General features: G+C 34.7%; 1 long non-coding RNA gene across 4 annotated transcripts in view; it reads left to right on the plus strand.

The window, feature by feature from the left end:
• The first annotated feature begins 486 nt into the window (after positions 1–486).
• LOC149789907 (uncharacterized) overlaps positions 487–19,121 on the plus strand; it is a 2,017,354-nt gene continuing 1,998,719 nt past the window's right edge. For 2 of the 4 annotated variants that reach the window (XR_016423761.1, XR_016423762.1), the window contains exons 1-3: positions 487–984; positions 1,513–1,634; positions 5,492–5,606. This is a non-coding gene — a long non-coding RNA (uncharacterized LOC149789907). The remainder of the gene's footprint in view (positions 985–1,512; positions 1,635–5,491; positions 5,607–19,121) is intronic. The other 2 variants (XR_016423757.1, XR_016423760.1) reach the window with 2 other exon arrangements.

The following is a 19,121-nucleotide window of genomic DNA, read 5'->3' on the forward strand; positions in this document are numbered from 1 at the left end:
GGCAGGCGATTACGAATTATTTAAACCACGTGTTTCATCCGTCACAGATTTTATAATCATTTTGAAGTGGCTGCTTTATCTCGAGGAAAACGAGCGGTAAGTGTTATACAAAACAAAATCTTAATAGCAATTTGATCACTTTTGCGTCATTTGACTGTAAGAATAGTAATAAATAGAGGATAATTTCTTTTCCTACGTTAGGCCTAATACCTGGTATGTTTCTTAGTGTGGTACACAAAAAAAAAAAAACAAACAAAAAAACAACTCCAAAACAACACTAACAACATTTTAAAAAAACCCACAAAACGAGTGCCGTGCCCAAGCCACGGGCTAAAATGCTTTTTTAATATTTGTTTTATTTATAGTATCAATCACAAATTGAAATATATACAGTATTAGCGTTGGAAAAGAAAGTTTTCTTTTTGTTATTTTTTTTTTCTCACCCTAGCGAAACACTTTCTGCAAATGACCTTAATAAAGGAAAATAATAAATTAACCTAAACCACTTTCAATGTCGACCGTATCTTTTATTTCCACGGCATCATGCGCGGAAGAAAATACCAACTGAACCGGGATTTCAGACAGCAGATGAATTGAACTTGATTCATAGAACATCAATAGCAATTGTACAATCAAACAAATGCAACAATGAAAAGTGGAACTATGAAAAATCGAGAATGTTAGATTTGCGAAGGATTTATTCCGAATCATTGTCTGCTAATAGAGAATTCATGTCAGTTGCTGTGTCGGCGATGCCCACACAGCGCGCCGTCCAAATGTGAAGTTGCGTTGTGCTGAAAGACTAACACTGTGCCATAATTTATCTGATGGCATGTAAAGAAGCTGCCTAAATTATAGTATTTGAAAGTTTCTTCATTTTGTAAGAGCTCAAGAAATTAATTCTGGTTTGAAAGACAAGATGACGGTAAAACTCAGAAGACGTAGCTGTACAGTACCGTTGGTGTTGGAGACATCATAATAAAGGTAACTGCATTAACTTCGCTTTTTGTTTGGTAATTTGTTGGAGATTATCTTTTGCTGATCTTCTTTGAGCTTGGAGTAACTTTTACATTCTGAACATTTTTATTTGCACTTGTCTGCTTAATATGTATTGCTGGGATATCATATAGAATATGAAGTCTGTATAATGGTACCATATTTTACATATTTGAATGATGAAAGACTGGTAAATGATATAATGATAAACTACAAAATGAATAATTTGCCCATTATCCCAAATATGTTAATTAAAACAAACACTGAATGTAAATTCAGATATAATGAGCAGTTGTAAGAAGTAAGAAATAACATTTTATCCATTGAACCTGTTATGTGTTATCATCATCAGTTTTAAAATAAACACATGGAGACAAGTTTGCTTAAATTCTAAAATTAACACACACACACACACACACACACACACACACACACACACACACATATGGTATTTTAATCTATTACAGAAATGGTGACATTGATATATGCAGACCAATAGTTTTTCTTCTTCTACAGATATAAATTAAAAAGCCTAATTCTGAGAGTTTCACCTACAACATTCATGATGGGAAAGGGCCACTAATTAAGAGCTGACATATGTGGAAGAAACATACCATCCATGTTGAAAAGGGCTAGAGGTAATGTGAGAAAACATAATTTTTCAATCTGATTTAACATTATTGTTGCTATTTTATCTCAACTGGTCAAAAGGCTAAGTGGGTTTATGTAATGGTCCAGAGTGTGTTATTTATTTCACATCCCTTTCTGTCTTTCAACAGTAAGAAATTAGCTACTTTGGAGTCCATAGTTCTGATGAATTTGTTTATATAAAACTTGGTTTTGGGCTTAAATCAACATCTTGGATAAATCTAATAATGAGCAAAATCCAAGTATATACATGTGATCATGTATAAAATTAGTTGGGTTTTTTAACCAGCCTAAAAGCAATACTTCCACAATATAGACTAAAATCATTAAGTTGTCCTAGAAGTTTGATGAGTGTTAACCATTAATAATAATAAGGTGATCTTTCATCTGAGTATGTTACCACCGCATGCAATATTTATACATATAGTGCAGTTTTTACTAAACTTAGAATACATGCTTATATAAATGAGATCTAGATTGAAGAAGTGAACATGCATACAAATACATGAGATTATAACCACTGCTGCTGATTCTAGTTTGATCATACTTGGCCACTGGGCTTATGTAGTCAAGTTTCACAATGATGCTTATTATGAGTGTGATAAAGGTATGGTAATGAAGTGACCTTGCATCTGATTGGCAGAGTTTCTTATGACTTGCACAACAGTGTTTATGATCCAATTTAGATCTGACTTGTTTAATTATTTGCTTGTATGTTAGAGGCTGTAAGCAAAATCTATGCATATAATGTGGTGGTTCTACATCTCACTAGCCATTCTTGCTACTGCTCTTAAAACTATTTCTCATTTATTTTATCAGACTTGGTAAATAGATTTATCTCATCAAGATATAGCAAAAGAGCAATTTTGTAAAAAAAAAATATTCATTCAAAATTAAACTCAAATTCTGCATCTGATTGGTTGACCTTGCAAATACTATAAGGGCTCTATTTCTGACAAAAAGATTATTTTGATCTATTGTAACAGAAAAGCTTATATGATCAAAACATTGAACACATTTGATGACAAATAAGAAGTAGTTTTTCATGTAAAGTTGATAAACATTGATAAATCAGTTCATATCACTAAAAGCTTGGAAGAGTTTGATTACATGCGAGACCATCACATATTAATCATTCTTTATTTAGAGAATTATTTTTGTCAGGATTTAGTAAAATATGTAAAATCAATATGGACTGGTTTTGTTATGTACAGCAACACTAGTTGTTTACTGAGTACTGAGGGAATTGGAGTAAGGCAAGGGTACATTGCAGTAGGTAACCTGGTTGACTTGATAACAGGATTTTAACACAAATATTTCTATCAGGAGTCTAGCATACTAACCATTGATTCACTGCAAATCCTGCCCCCATTAGTTACCTTTTAATACATAAAGCATTTGGGTTTTTTATGTCACAAATCCCATAGGGATTAAAATTAACATCATAGGTCTCACTGGATAGTTTCGTATTTTGACATCCCTCTAATTTTTAAGGTAGAAGGCATGAACCTAATTATCACAAGCCTAGCATTTATAAATTCACACGTAAGCTAAATCTATAATGTGGTTCAGATTTACTTTGAGTTAGGCATGGAAATAGGTTGGCTTGTTGGTGACTGCCTGTCACAGTTAGATGAGCATTGGAGATCATATGCATAACTTAGTCTGCAAATGAGCTGCTGACTTTTATTTGTGTCTGCTACAGACGTAAATATAAAAAAAAATCTAGATGGTAGAGGGGTGATGAAAAGTATGCTAATTTGTTATAGTACTACTGAACTTTATTCATGCATAAGGCATATACAGATTCTTTTAGTTGCCTTGTCACAGAAAAATATTGAAAATAGCTATTTCTAGTACAAAATGAATGTAAAATTTAGGAGATGGTGGCAGTGATGGTTCAGTATAGAAATCAATAGATGCATCAGGAATTAACCTGATTACTGCAGTCAAAATCTCACATGTATGCTTTCTACAAATATCATTAGTTTGTTTTTATTAGTATCTTCATTGTTGGATGAAAATTCACCAGATAAACTGTCCAGTGAGACCATAAAATACACAATTAGAAAATAAAATAAATTTATTCTAGAAAGAAATATTGCATGCAACTCTGTGACACAAATGAAAGTAATGAGAAAACACTTAAACAAATGGCTAACATTATTCATCTGGCTTATATAACTAACAGTTAGCCATTTCACTATGGAGTAGTCAGGTATATCTAGTATTGTAAGAACAGAACCTAAACAATAATCTCCAAACTTTTATCAAATCAATTGCACACTTAGGTTTGGAATGTATTACATGGGAATTATGTTAATTTTTAAAAATCAAAATGTACCTCCATCCTTTGACCCTACCAGAACCAAACTAAAAGCTCAAATTTGTGCAGCTGCTTTTGCTCATCACAAACATAATTGGGAGTATAACTGCTAACCCTACCCTCTAACACACATTTAAGATCTTTAGAGTTTTTAAATACAGCCTTCTAATTATACAAGTTTCATTACATTGGTCAATAATTAGTCATATGTGATGACACTTGTAACTAATCAAACCACAGCAACTGAGAGCAGACTAAGCACTGATATTTATCTGGTACAGTGGCAATATACAGTCTGTCAGCTGCAACACATGAAACAAACTGGACAAATCTGAAAGCCTTGAATTTGACTTTATTTATCTGTATGGTAGAACAGAACCTGAGTTGAAAAGCTTTTAAAGAAAGACCTTGATATTAAACCTAATAATAACGGCAGGAGTTATATTATGGATAATTAACCATTCTCTCAGTTTCAAACTGGGCATTCCATCCCATGGGGTTCTAAATGTAAACCAAGTGTAACTGATATCCTAATGAACTGCAAAGACCATAGCAGCACAACAGCAGGGGACCAGATATGTCCAGATCCAGAAATCATAGACCAGTTTCAAACTGATAATGAGCCACATAAAAATTACACATCTGCTAGAACTTCTGTGATGAAGATAACTTAAATTGCATTATTATTAATCCTCCTCCTTACAATCATCATAACTGAGATGCATCATATATGTTTTATTGTAAAATAGTTTATGCAACATAATTCAGTGAAGACCTTTACTGCCAATTTACCAGTGAACCATTTGTTTCAATGAACATATTTTATCTTGTAACAAGGAGCATCATTTAAACATTATGATACACTTATCATACCTGTATATGAAATCTTAATATTAACACTTATACTTGCAATACTACTACTAATAAAAACGCCTGCATTGATAATGTGGTAATGTTCAATTGGACTTGTATCTAAATGATCACCAGCTGTATGAAAAGACTTATTTCAGTGTATAGATATTGGATGGAATACTAGTTACCACAATTGAATAGCCATGTGATAAATGATATATTATTTTAAACAATTTATATTTGCAGTGAAACATACTTTTACATTATCTTCCCTTAAATTTCATTTATAGAGCAGTATACTCTGCATTCATTAAATTACTGAAATGGTTAATAATACAACAACAAATACTGCAACTTCCAGAACCACAAAAATCAAAAGATATAAACAAAAACTTCCTTACATGTATCAACAGTTGTCACTTAATAGACAGAACTATGAAGATTTAGGACAGGATGTTAACAAATTAGGTATTCAAGTTAAATAGAAAATAATACCAAGTAAGCTTACTACCAAAAAATCAAACAATAACAGTGAATTTTAGTACATTCCCAGGGAACAGAATATATGATTTTTCTTAACTTGATCTGATGCATCTTAAATCTATAGAAAATGATTCATATTGGATGACTAAAATATTATGTAAACAAAAATTCCATCACTTTTTTCAGATGGAACATGCATACCCCAACCCATCCTTCTTGATCATAAAGTATACCAGCATTCCACTATAAGATGGGGAGCTGTAGTGGCTCAGTGGTTAGCTTTCTGGACCTGTGAAATAATGTAGGTTCAAATTCTACCATCGGACCAGCCTGGGTTAGCTACCATGGTGTGTCCTTGGGCAAGGCACTATACTTAAAGTGCCTTGGCACTAATAACTTACTTGTGTTGGTTTACCATAAAAGGCCAAACCAAACACAAAAAGCAACAACTTTAAAATATGAGTTTTGTCACTACTAAGTAAAGGAAAATCATACTGAAGAAATGTTTTTGTTAATACAGTTTAATGGATCTAAAAAATCTCTTTCTTCTGCAGGAGTTTAAAATGTTAAATTAAAAAGGTCATGGTACACATTGCTTTGTTCGTACACATCAGGCTCCGTAACCCATATCCAGCTAAAAATTTTAGTAGAGTCTGAATAAAAAATATTTTAATCTGGATGATAATATTCTTTCTCCATTCATATATTACACCACCAGGATTGATCCAAATACGATTACATTTTACTATAACACTGAGGATGAGTATGCCTCTTAACAACTGACAAATGTGGAGAGAATGGAGTTAAACTGAACTTTGATTTATTTTCAACCATAGCACAAGATGATCATTTATTATGAAAAAACCTGAATAAAGTTGGAGTTCATAACCATGACAGTCTTGATATAATATAAAGTCAATATATTATTGTTGTCTTGAGGTATAGTTCTGTATATTACAATCTCACACAAGATCAGGGTATATTTTAGTACCATACAGTTAATTCAGGATTGTATTAATACCTATTCTGGTGAATGAAAATTAAATAAGATTTACTATTTTGGAACCAGTTGCAATAAAGTTTACTACACAAGAGAAAATATGACTTTACTGTAATATCTAAAATGTAAAATCTGTAAACAGAATACTTGCTTGACTTTACACTTCAACTATACCATAATATTTATTTGAAATGAATTTATACAAATGGCATTAAATTGGGTTTCAGGCTGGTAATGACAACGGTAGTAGTGAATGGGGACGGTCTAGGGACTAGGGGACTTCCATGTTAAAAAGGGTATATCCACTCTGGGGACTATGTAATTTAACATGAGAGAAAAAAAATATCCATTCTAGGGACAAGGGGAATTTAACATGGGAGAAAAAAAAACTATCCACTCTAGGGACAAGGGAAATTGAACATTGGGAATAAATCGTGGGACTGTCTAGGGACTAGGAGAAATGGAACAGGGTCGGGACCCTTTTTTAATAAGGTCCCGACCTGATGGGTCTATGAAAATGGAACAGGCGAAAATTGAAACAGGGAGGGGTCTCTATTTTTTTATTACTTTTTTAAACAAAAAAGTAAAAAAGGGGGTAGGCAATTGAAAGTCAAGATCTTTTCGAGAGATAGGAGTGGCCCTGAAAAGGGCCTTTGGTTTCCTTCTTCTTCTAATTTCTTCTATTTCTCCACCAGCTACTTATTTTCTGTCCTACACTTTTTCTATTCTTTTCTTTCTTTTCTTCCTCCTTTTTCTTCTTTTTCTCTTCTTTCTGCTTCTCCTCCTCTTCTTTCTTCCTCTTCACATTTTCTTCTTCCTTTTTAATTTTTTCGTTGCATGCTCTCATCCTTATCCTTTCCTCTTCATCCTCCTTCTCCTCCTTTATTTCTTTCAACAGATCACTTATGATTTCCTTTAGTTTTCTTAAATTGTTGATCTCCATCTTCACTCGATGGGGACTATAAGAATAGTGATCCTCGTTTAGGTTAACTAACATTTGCTCCATCATGCCCAAATTGTCCAGGACATCTTGCAATTTTTTTCATTTTATCAAGGTGGTTCGAAGCCATCTTCTTTTTTATTCTTTGTAGAATGGTGCGAATGACGAACGTTGTGGGTTCTTATACGGAAAGCGCGGACATGAAGGAAAACATCCCCCTAAGACCCAAAACTTATATTACATAGATCACTTAAAACATGCGGATGTGAAGGAAAACATCCCCTACTTTTCTCATTTCATATTATCTACTATTCACATACGTGAAGCAGCAATAAACAAAGCCCAATAATCTACTATCCACACAAACTTACTTGATCACTTACAAACACAAACACATACACTCACACTAGGAAAAAAGAGTCAGTGTTTATATTCACACTACTCTACATACACACATTGGCAAATGGATTACTATATCTTTTCTAGAGTATTGGGTAGCCCTGAAAAGGGCTGTTTGTTTTGAACTCCAGGGCACCTGGTTAATGGTTGCACCTCCCCAGCCTGGCACCGCAGACACATCTCCTACTCCAATCACCTTTCACTCTTTTTGCTGGGAGTGCAGAGGCGGAATGAGTGGCTTCACAATCCCAATCTTCTGTCTCTGGGATTCTGAAATTTCCTTGTTGTGTCTGTGGTACAGCCATTCCTCACTCTTTTTCCTCCTCTTCTTTTTTTCTTCTCTCCTCTTCTTTCATCCTTCCTTCTTCCACTATAGCCTCTGCGGCCAGCTCATTCAGTATGAGCCTGGCATATCCCAGGTGCACATGAAGTTGAAGCAATTTCGCTAGCCTTCTGCTCATTTTGTAGTGCTGATCAATCAACAAGGGTAGCTAGACTGCCTAGCGCTTTTCAATTTATACTAAAAGCGCGGACGTGAAGGAAAACATCCCCCTAAGACCCAAAACTTATATTACCTAGATCACTTAAAACGCGCGGACCTAAAAGAAACACTCACTCACTTTGTATACTACCCATCACTGTTCTAAAAAATTTTCATTAAACAAATAATATACTTTCAACATACCTAATGCAGTCAAATAAAACCCCAAATCTACTATTCCCACACTTCAAACAACAAAAAAACATTATCATAATCTACTATCCACACAAACTTACGTGTATCCACACAAACTTACGTGAGCGCTTACAATCACACACACACACACACACATACACACACACACACACACACATAAACGTATACAATCACACCACAAATGAGTGAGTGTTTATATTCACACTACTCTACATACACACATTGGCAAATCGATTCTTGTTTCTTTTCTAGAGATTGGGGTAGCCCTGAAAAGGGCTGTTTTTTTGCTTGCGTGAAGTTGAAGCTAGGGCGATCTTTTATATTCTAAGAATGCGACGTCTTCTGACGATAGGCTTTCTGACAATAGGTCTGCTTCTTCGGAAAGAGAAGAAGAACTCTTTGGTGTCAATACGACAATCGACAAAGCCTCCGTCAGGTTCAGGTTGCTGCTGCTGCTGTTGTTGCTGCTCTCTCTGCTGTTTCCGAAGTCTGTACTTCTCTGTCTATTCTTCTTTCTCACTGTTCATTTCTTCTCTGAAGAGCTCTTCTATCAGGTCTTCAGTGACTTTTAACATTCTCACATTCTCTATCTCTTCCGGCTTCGGTATCAGACTGTGTCTGACCCTATGCAAATTCACATAGGCTTTGTTTAGCTTAGCTAGTCTGGAGCACATCTTCGTAGGAGGATGAGTCGACAGTGGATGGTTAGACTGGAAACTACCCCGGTTTTAATAGTCAAAGCGCGGACGTGAAGGAAAACATCCATACACGGTTTTCTAGTCAGACCGTTCAATGAGTGTCATGGGAGGGATAGTAAGAAGACAAAGAGCATGAATCAAAATTCTTATAGCCAAACAAAAGACAAAGGCATTTTTTCTTTTAAACAACATTTTTTAAGATACCTGTTATTATTGTCAAGAAAAAGGACATTGGTCTCCAGATTGCCCAAAAAAGAAACAAGAGGAGTCAGAAGAAGAGAGGGATTCTTCAGAGGAAGAAGAAGAGGAAGAGGAAGAAAACAGACAGGTGAAGAAAAAGAAACAGGAGAAGAAAAGAAGGGAAGAAAGTGAGGAGGAAGAGGAGGAAAAGACTGTGATGGTGAAGAAATTAAAAAAGCAGAGAGAGTGAACAATGAGACAGGAGAAGTCTATGAACTTTTTTAAGTGCTCTGTTGTGAATTGTGAATTGTACATATTTATAAAAGAATAAATTAATTATAAAAGGTAAGTGTCTTTGGGTTTTGATTTTAAAATAAGAATCTACACTCACGCAAACTCATACACAGACACGTACTATTGGGTAAAATGTTTTTTTTTTTAGTTATTGGCAATTAAAAGTCTGTCTCTTTTCGAGAGACGTGGGTGGCCCTGAAAAGGGCCTTTTTTGGTGTAAGGGGTGAGTTTAAACAATCAACATTAACTGTCTTAAGCCTTTGCCACGGCCAAGGCCTACTTCTGGACTGCGTACTGTTGATGATGATTTGTTTGAAATCACTAAGGGTGGTACGGTAGGCTTAGTCACATGGTTGAAGTGTTTAGCTCGGGAAGGTCGTATTCTCTTCGGCCGTAATAAAGAAGTCTGATACATTTGTTTCAGACTTCTTAACTCCGCAAAAATGTCTAACAGTACTGTGACCGTTTGATTTTGACACCCTTGTATCTTTGCTGCTGCTTCTTCTTCTTCTCGTTTTTTTCTTACCTCTTCTTCTTTTGCTGCTGTTGCTGTAGGAGAAAAGCTTGTTCCGCTTCCTTTTGCTGTTGTATAAATTTCTCCAACTCTTCTTTCTGTCTCTGTCTAAAATTTTCCATATGCGGTAATGAAGGAGAAGGTGACAAAAGTTCAGGAACAAATTCTTGCGAGGTAAAAAAAATCCTCAAAATCCCAATTCACCTCTTCTGAAAGAATGTCCAGGTTCCCTTGGGTAGTCTTCACCGTCGGTGCACCCCAATTGATCGTTTTCTGAGTTTCTGTCATGTTGAAAACCTGTCGCATAGATTGACTGCGCACAGGCGCTAGCGAATCTATATAGACTACGTGACGTCACAGACTGCTCTCATCGGATTGGATGTGGGCTGACTGAATTTTGTAGCACGTGTTTGGATTGGTCAACAAACTGAATCCGTTTCAATCCTTCCTCTTCCTATAAATATGTACAGTTCACTGCATTCCTTCACCTGTTACTGTGGACCGACGTACAATCTTCAACGCTTGTGTCTTCGATGATGTTCCGGATGGACATACCAATGTATGTCCGATCCAACTGGACAGTTATCCACAGGATAGACACCAGCCTGTGGATGCGAAGAATCTATGTGGAGCATCAAGGATGCCTCAAAAGAGTCTTAATCTATGGTCCTACAGTCAGGCGCAGCCTAAGGTCAAGAAGAAGATGTCACAGATGCCCTTTATGTTAAGGGTATATTGACATATAAGCAAAGGCCCTTTTCAGGGCCATTCCTATCTCTCGAAAAGATCTTGACTTTCAATTGCCTACCCCTTTTTTATTTTTTTGTTTAAAAAAATAATAAAAAAATAGAGACCCCTCCCTGTTTCAATTTTCGCCTGTTCCATTTTCATAGACCCATCAGGTCGGGACCTTATTAAAAAAGGGTCCCGACCCTGTTCCATTTCTCCTAGTCCCTAGACAGTCCCACGATTTATTCCCCATGTTCAATTTCCCTTGTTCCTAGAGTGGATATTTTTTTTTCTTCTCCCATGTTAAATTCCCTTTGTCCCTAGAATGGATATTTTTTTTCTTCCATGTTAAATTACATAGTCCCCAGAGTGGATATTTTTTTCTCCGATGTTAAATTTACATAGTCCCCAGAGTGGATATACCCATTTTAACATGGAAGACCCCCAGTCCCTAGACCATCCGTATTCACTACTAACGGTCACACTGACGTAGACCCAGGGTGGGCAACCATGTCACCAATTACACAAGTGGCAAATTGGCCATGTAAGTTTGGTTCAGTTGTGGCATGGTATGATGTTTTTCACTTCTCATTCACCACACATGTGGCTACATTGAAAAATAGTTTGCCCACCTCAGACTTAGACAACTAGTAAATTATGAAAGAAAAATGTCATTAAATTATGCTTTTCTGGATTGCTATATTAATAAATTATTGTTGACATGAAGTTAGAATATTATGTCAGTGAAGATAACACTCACAGTGACTTTGACATTTTGAGCTTTTTATGAAGACATTGGAATTATGTGTATGAAGTGCTAGATTAAGTGTGTGTGTGATTTGGGTTTGTTACATTACAAAAAATGTGATGTAATTTTGAAAAGTTACTAGTTTAAAAAAAAACTCAATCATATCATGGATTAAGTAATGATTAAATTGTATTGCAAAGATCAAATCAGCAAGGATAATACTCACAATGACTTGGGTATTCTATATCCCTAACAACATTTTTGGATCTATACTGTATAAGAAATTGAATCATGTATTACAGCATAAGAAAAATTTCTCAGGCATGGAATTAGAGTCTTAAATACAGAAAATCAGTACATACAAAATAAACGTGTTGGTATGTGAAGACAACACTCAATTGACAATATAGCCAAGTTCTTATAACAAATGATATAACTATATGTAGTTCGCTTGTAAAATAAGTTAGGAATGAATATTAATTATATATTGTAGAATACCGAAAAGCACATTAAATTCCATCAATAAATATTTTGTGCTTAAATAAAATCTTAAACAAAAATGTACAAGTCCAAAATATAGTTCTACAATGTAAGACATAGCACATGTTGTTTTTGTTTTAGTGCTATGTCTTACTACCTAAATAACGGCCATGTATATGAGTTCCAATGTCAATTGACATCGGAATGAGTAGTCCAAGTTTCAGGAATATCTCACACACTTGGCAGCCTATATCGACACTCTTCCACTAATTTATGTGTAATTAATATACTTACAGTACTGTCTTTATCCTGGTGGAGTGAAAATATGACACTAGCAAATGGACACATTGTCATGTTCCATTGACATACATTTGAATTTGTTGCAATGCAACGGTAGTCGAGGTACACCAAAGCATGTTTAAGTAGGTTCATGTGGGGGATATGTTTCTTGAATGAAATGAAACCTTGCTTACAGTTCCAATAGGCAAAACATATTTTTATTTGTTTCATTAAAGAATAATGTTTCAGCTAAACCCGATTTTGGCATTCCTGACTTTCATCGCTTTCCAGCCAACTGAAATGTAGGCCAACAAACTTGAAAACAGGTCCGGTTCTTTTGTGAGAATTTGAATTTGTTAGAGAAAAGACATCAGGGTAAGTAAAGTCTGACAAAAACATTATAACTTTACTTTGTAGAAATGCATTGTTATTGGTTACCAGTTGTTTGTGATATTTCTGAAAATTTGACTTTCATTACACTGTTAGTCGACATCAAAACGCTCCACACAGCACCCTTCATTAGGCAGTAAGACCCATCAGCCCCCCAACAAAAATATTGGGTGATGTGTCTTATGTTATCGGACTAGTCCAAAATATTGCTTAAGTTCCTAAACTATATACAGAACAGTAAAAAGCAACTTAAAGAAAATAAATAACTTTTAAAAAACTCATAGTAATTGCAGTATTAGTTAGAAAGCTGCTGAGCTCTCTTCATGCATGCAGCCCACAACACCTTATATACTTATGACATATTGCATAAAAACCCCAGCTTGTTAGAACCTTTAAACAAACATGGGACTTAGTATCGCAAAAGTACACTTAGTAAATCTGCACAATAATTATATTTAAAAAATTACCAACTTAATAGTTTACACATTAGTACCTAATGATTATATAGCCAAGAAGTAAAAAAGTTGATTTCTCGTTGTACATGCCATGTTTACTGCTGCTGCTCATAGCAAGGGTTTGAAACCTGTGTTAAGCTATGCACTTTTGCAGTATCATCGAGATACACCTCATGACAAGATTAGTCAGCATGTGTTTGTATCAAGTGAAATAAAACAGAGAAAATCAAAACTTAAACACAGTGACATACAGAAACTTAATATTGGTATAAACACATTGAGTATATATTTATAAGTCTGAAATGGTTAATTAAAAATAGTTATTAGTCAAATTATCAAGGATGCCAGTTACTAGCTTTGACACTCCATTTTTGTTAACTGAAAACATGTAGACTCAAGCCACATCTATACTGATAATTTCTGGCACTTTCAAGGCTGATATTGCCCTTTAATTAAAATCTGCAAACATTTTTGACAATTTTATCTGCACACATTGCTGTACATTTTATACACATCTGACTTGCCAGTATTTCTCCCAGCCATTGAGCTACCATTGGCAGAGGAGATCTTTTTGCAAAAAATATTTCCAGATCAAATCCTGTTTGGTGACTTGTAAATCGACATGGAATAGCACAACCCTAGCACAAATATTACTACCCTACTTTGTGGAGACATTGAGGCTATGACATTGTAGCTACTCAACCTTCTGTCCTATGACCATTTTGAATTTTGCGCTAGATATGGCTATTACCAAATACCGGTGTCTAAACAGTACATAGGTGCTTTCTGGAAAGATTTGCATGCAGTAAGATTGCAAATCAGATCCACAATATTTCCATCAATATAAACACAGATTGGGGTGGGGATGCCATTGAAATATTTTCTAAATATTTAAACAGGTTTTCAATGAATTGTTGCTTTTTGTTTTTATTAGCAGGTATTTATACATTTATAAAATGAGTGTCCTCTATCACAATATGTATCAATCTCCCTGCAAAAAAGTTTCCCTGTTTTTTTGCTCCCAAGTTACTCCCATTTTATTCTTGATAAAAGTAGCTACCCCTCCCCTTACATCTCCTTATAATCATTCACAATTATAACCCCATTTAATTTTTCCTCACATAAAGTTATTAGTTCTTTAGTCAACTTATTATGTGTTTCTTGTATGAAAATCATATCATAATTTGTCTTGTTGTTTAGTTTAATTATTTTTTCCCTATTTATTCAGTTTAAATTTGCTGAGGCTATATGGAAGTTTTTTATATCCATTTTCGCCTCTCCACCAGGTTGTCGCATTTTTGGTTATACATTAAGTATTATTGGTTTTAATTTAGAATTGAAATATCACCTAGGGATCAAATAGTAATTTATTAGTCAACATGTAGACCCACTCCATGACCTTCTTGAATCTGTAACCCAGAAATTCCGATTAACTATGCATCTTTTAGAATCATACAATACATTATATCGAATATAGTAATGTATACCTTAAAACAATACTGTATTTTAATCAAAGTTTCCAATTTTGCAAGAAGTTGTCCCGCACATACAAAATCATCTGCTACTCAATATGTAAACTTGTCGCTAGAACATAAATTCTCCAAAAAATTCCCCAGCATATAGTCTGTTTCTAAATTCTTTAGTAATTTTCCCCCATCAACAAGATGTAAACACATTGCATCCTATTTCATTGTTGTTTCTTTTCCACATAATAGCTTATTTTTTTTATAAAATGTTAAACTTTACTAATCTTTTTTCAAGATCACTTTAGTTTGCAAAAGTATATCTTGTAATTTATTGGCATTCTACATTGAATTTTGTAAACTAGCTATAAACCTGACCTAATTACTCAACTTAACTGCTGACAGAAACAGTCTACAGTAAATGTATTTCACTTCTATAGCTCGATGGATAAACATTACATCTTTTAAAGCTGTGCACATAATAGGCCGACATATCACGAGTCAGGAAAACATGGGGGTGGTATCCCCTGTGTCCAAAATTAATATCATTTTGAATAGAATATTCTAGTGACAATTGTCTCTTTTCAAATAGTAAGCATTGCTTTATTTTATTTTCGTCAATCTGTCAAATTCGGTATGCATTTTGCTTTAATATTTGAGATGGAAACCTTAGGTGCATATAAATGTGAGACAGCATTGTACATCATGGATGGTGTCCAGCATACTTTTATGATCATAAAACAAAATCCCATTGTTTTAGTTATGGCCACTGATTTTAAAAATATTAATCCAAGCTAAATATAATAATAATAGTATGAGGACTTTGTATAGCGCCTACTCTTTAGAAGCTCTAAGCGCTTTGTAACATTAGACAACATAAAAACATACACAATGATATGATTACAAAAACAAACACAATGAAATTAGAAAACATAAAAAACATGCTGAGAATATTTAAGGTAGTTAACATTATTAAGTCATTAAGTTTGTTTTTGCAGTCGGAATAAGTAGTTTTGAGAGCACTCTTGAATGGGATCACTGCGTCTTTGTGTCTAAGTTCAGTGGGCAATTCATTCCATGTTGCTGGGCCCTGGTATGCAAACGAATGCTGTCCATGTGACTTTGTTTTCGTAGTGAGAATAATGAGTATATGATTGTCGGAAGAGGAGTGTAAGTATCTTGCTGGTGTGTACACATAGGTGAGGTCGGATAGGTATGTTGGACTAGAGTCTGTCAGTGAAACGTAACACAGAGAACAAATGTTGTGCTTGATTCTGGATCGAATGGATAGCCAGTGTTGGGTACAGAGCAGCGGGGAGGTGTGCTCTGATTGTGGTACTCTAAGTATGATCCAAGCAGCTATGTTTTGAACTTTTTGAAGTCTCTGCAGTAGATATTAAGATGAACCAGACAGAACTGAGTTACCATAGTCCAGTCTTGAAAGTAGTAATGAACACACAAGTGTTTTAGTGGCATCAACTGAAAGATATCTGAGAATGGAGCTGATGTGTCTCAGCTCAAGATATGCAGCCTTGCACATGTTCATGACATGTTGGTGCAATGTGAGAGTACTGTCCAGAGTAACACCTAGGTTTTGTACTGATTGTGTGAATTTAATGTTGGTGTTGCTGATATTTGTTGTGCGAGGTATAGGATGTGAATGAGAATGTCGTTGTGTTGTAATCAGAATGGCCTCAGTTTTATCACCATTCATCTGCAGCTTGTTACAAGTCATCCATGATTTCACATCAGAAATGCACATCGTTACATCTTGGATGGCATCATCAACTTCAGTTGGGTGGCTAGATTTGTATATTTGGGTGTCATCACTGTACAATTGGTGAGACACTGGATGATGATCTATGACACTTGAGAGCAGCTGAGTGTATAGACTGTAGAGAACAGGTCCCAGAACAGACCCCTGTGGAACACCACAACATTGATCAACTGGGCTGGAGTGTAATCTATTTGCAGACACAATTTGTATCCTGTGGCAAGGGCGATATGCAGATTGTACATTGCTAAAAAGACTGTTTGAATTCAGACAAGATACAAGCTGGGATTGAACAAACTTTTCTAAGATTTTTTATATGAATTAGAGATTAGAAACCGGGCAGTAGTTCTTTAAATCATTATGGTGTAGTGTTAGTTTCTTCAGCAAAGGTTTTACAATGGGAGTTTTGAAAAATGAAGGAAATTATGCCGATGAGAGAGAGGTATTAATAACATCAGTTAGTGAAGGCAATACTGGATCTAAGCACTCAAGCAGCAGTAATGTTGGAATTGGATCAAGTTCACATGACTTTGGTGCACTCTAGGATGATTACTTAAAAATGCATTTATTGGTAGTGAGAGACTAAATACATGACTTGATACTTGTGTTTAGCATTAATTGGAAAGCTGAAGATTAGTAACCTTTTGACATACATATCTTAATTGTACCATTTAATTTACAAAATTCAATGTAATTTGCATTGGTAAAATGTGTAGCACAAGAAAAGTCATTATGAATCAGAGATAAATCATATCTTTGTTTTGTCTGGAGCTTGACTAATTTATTGCACATTTCTGTACACTATTTTGTCTTTAATCCAGGATTATTCACTGCATTCGGATGCATTTCATGGTGAAAATTCACCAGCTGGATTTAAAAGTGGTGAATATTGCTAGCGATTGTTCTGCAAACCCTCTATGTCACAAGGAGTCAGTGTATTCAAGGACTCATACAGTATTTACAAGTTCTCATTGATATTTCAGATGAAAATGAAGAACTGAAAAAAGATGAAAATCTCAAGTGGAAACCTTTCTGGTCAGCCATCTCATTAAAAACCTCCTGAAGTGGAGAGTATTTTGCAGACTCCAAGATTTCCTCTTATACTGCTGGTATGTTCTATTTAGTTTATCTGGTCTCTTTTTATCAATTGCTTTTATACCATGCCACAATTGGAAATTCCTTATCAAAAGTATGTATAAATTTCATCATTTTTCTGTCTGTTTAATAAGATGTGTTTAAGAGTACTTACTTACTCATGATGCTGTATATATGAGATTAGATGTTTTGTTAAAAAAGAATGCATTTTGTGATATATTGTATCACTGCCTTATATGCAGTGGTCATTGCAACCAATATGCATTTTGTTTACATGCCAAAAAATCCAGTCTGATTTCTTTGTTTCTTTTTTACTGCAATTAAGGAGTAGTGATTATTTTTATACATAGCTGCATCCAGAAGGACAACACCATCACCATCCCCATCCACTCTGGAGTGGAGAATATAAAGATTTCTCTCTGCCAATTCCTCTGCAAGTAGTATGTATTGAGGATGGAAAAAATGTACATTATAAAATAATGAAACAAATACTACAGGTGTTGACTTTTATATAATCTCTTATTTCATTTACAGCTCTCTAAATACGAGTAAGTCAATTATACACTATATTTATGAATTTAATTCTCATCTAAGGTAGTAGAACTGTTTTATGTTTGACAAAATGTTGGGTAATTTGTGGCCGTACACTAAAAACACATTTTGTAGCATTTAAAAATGCTTATGTTCAATGCACGTAAAACTCATTGGTTTGTTGTCACTTCAGTTGATAATAGTCTTGTCATCTTGTAGACATTTTGAATGTTAGTGTTCAATGCTAAGGTCATATACATTGATTCAACATCAAAATTTGTTTGCAAAATGGAAGATTATGATATGAAAGCACAAGCTCTTGTAGCTTAGATATTGTTATTTCAGAACATTGTGAGATGTTAATTAATTAAATTATAGGTCATAAAACATACTGTTCAAGACTTATTTGTGCAAATAAACAATGAATTGTTTTTCATTGATGTGTCGACTGTTCATCATTAGATTGTTTTTTTTATTTTTCTTTCTGATGTATACCATTGTCTTGTGTAAGTCAGACGCCTAAGCCATCTACATTGAATGCAGACTTTACAGACACCAGCAGTGAAACAACATATCCAGGGAATAAACAAAAAAAGGATTATAGGGAAAAGTTTTCATATATGATCTTGATCTTTCAAAACTAATTTCATCACAAATCTCTTACAGATTTCCAGTTCAATGTACTTATGAAACTGGACACAAATATTGAGAATTTGTTGGAGCAGCTGGCCCTCCAAGTTCATACACAAGGCCCAGACAGAATATAGAGAAGAAATTCTTGCAATGCCATGTGATTCAGTGGAGAAACTAGAGGGCCTTTGCCAGAGGTTGGAGGAGAATCCCAAACTCTCCAAGAAGATGGTAAATTGGGGCCTTATTCTCTATTTAAAAAAAACTGTTATAACCTTTATTTGCTGTTGTGAACCTCAATATGTATTATGCAAGTTCTGCAGTGCCTGTATAATTATTTTTGGGGGTGGGGTGAACCTGTAGTTGTCAGCTGTTTTGTCTTACGGATGTAGGCCAAAATATGTTTAGAGATGAACATGTAACAGGTATTTTACTACATATACACTATTATGTATTATGTGGCTACTTTAATTCAATCCTTGAGTGAATGTCATTTATGAAGTTAATAGATTCACGGTGG

This window comes from Sinohyriopsis cumingii, chromosome 10 (genome assembly GCF_028554795.1).
Source record: "Sinohyriopsis cumingii isolate HCF-2022 chromosome 10, ASM2855479v2, whole genome shotgun sequence".
Taxonomy (NCBI): Eukaryota; Metazoa; Mollusca; class Bivalvia; order Unionida; family Unionidae; genus Sinohyriopsis; species Sinohyriopsis cumingii.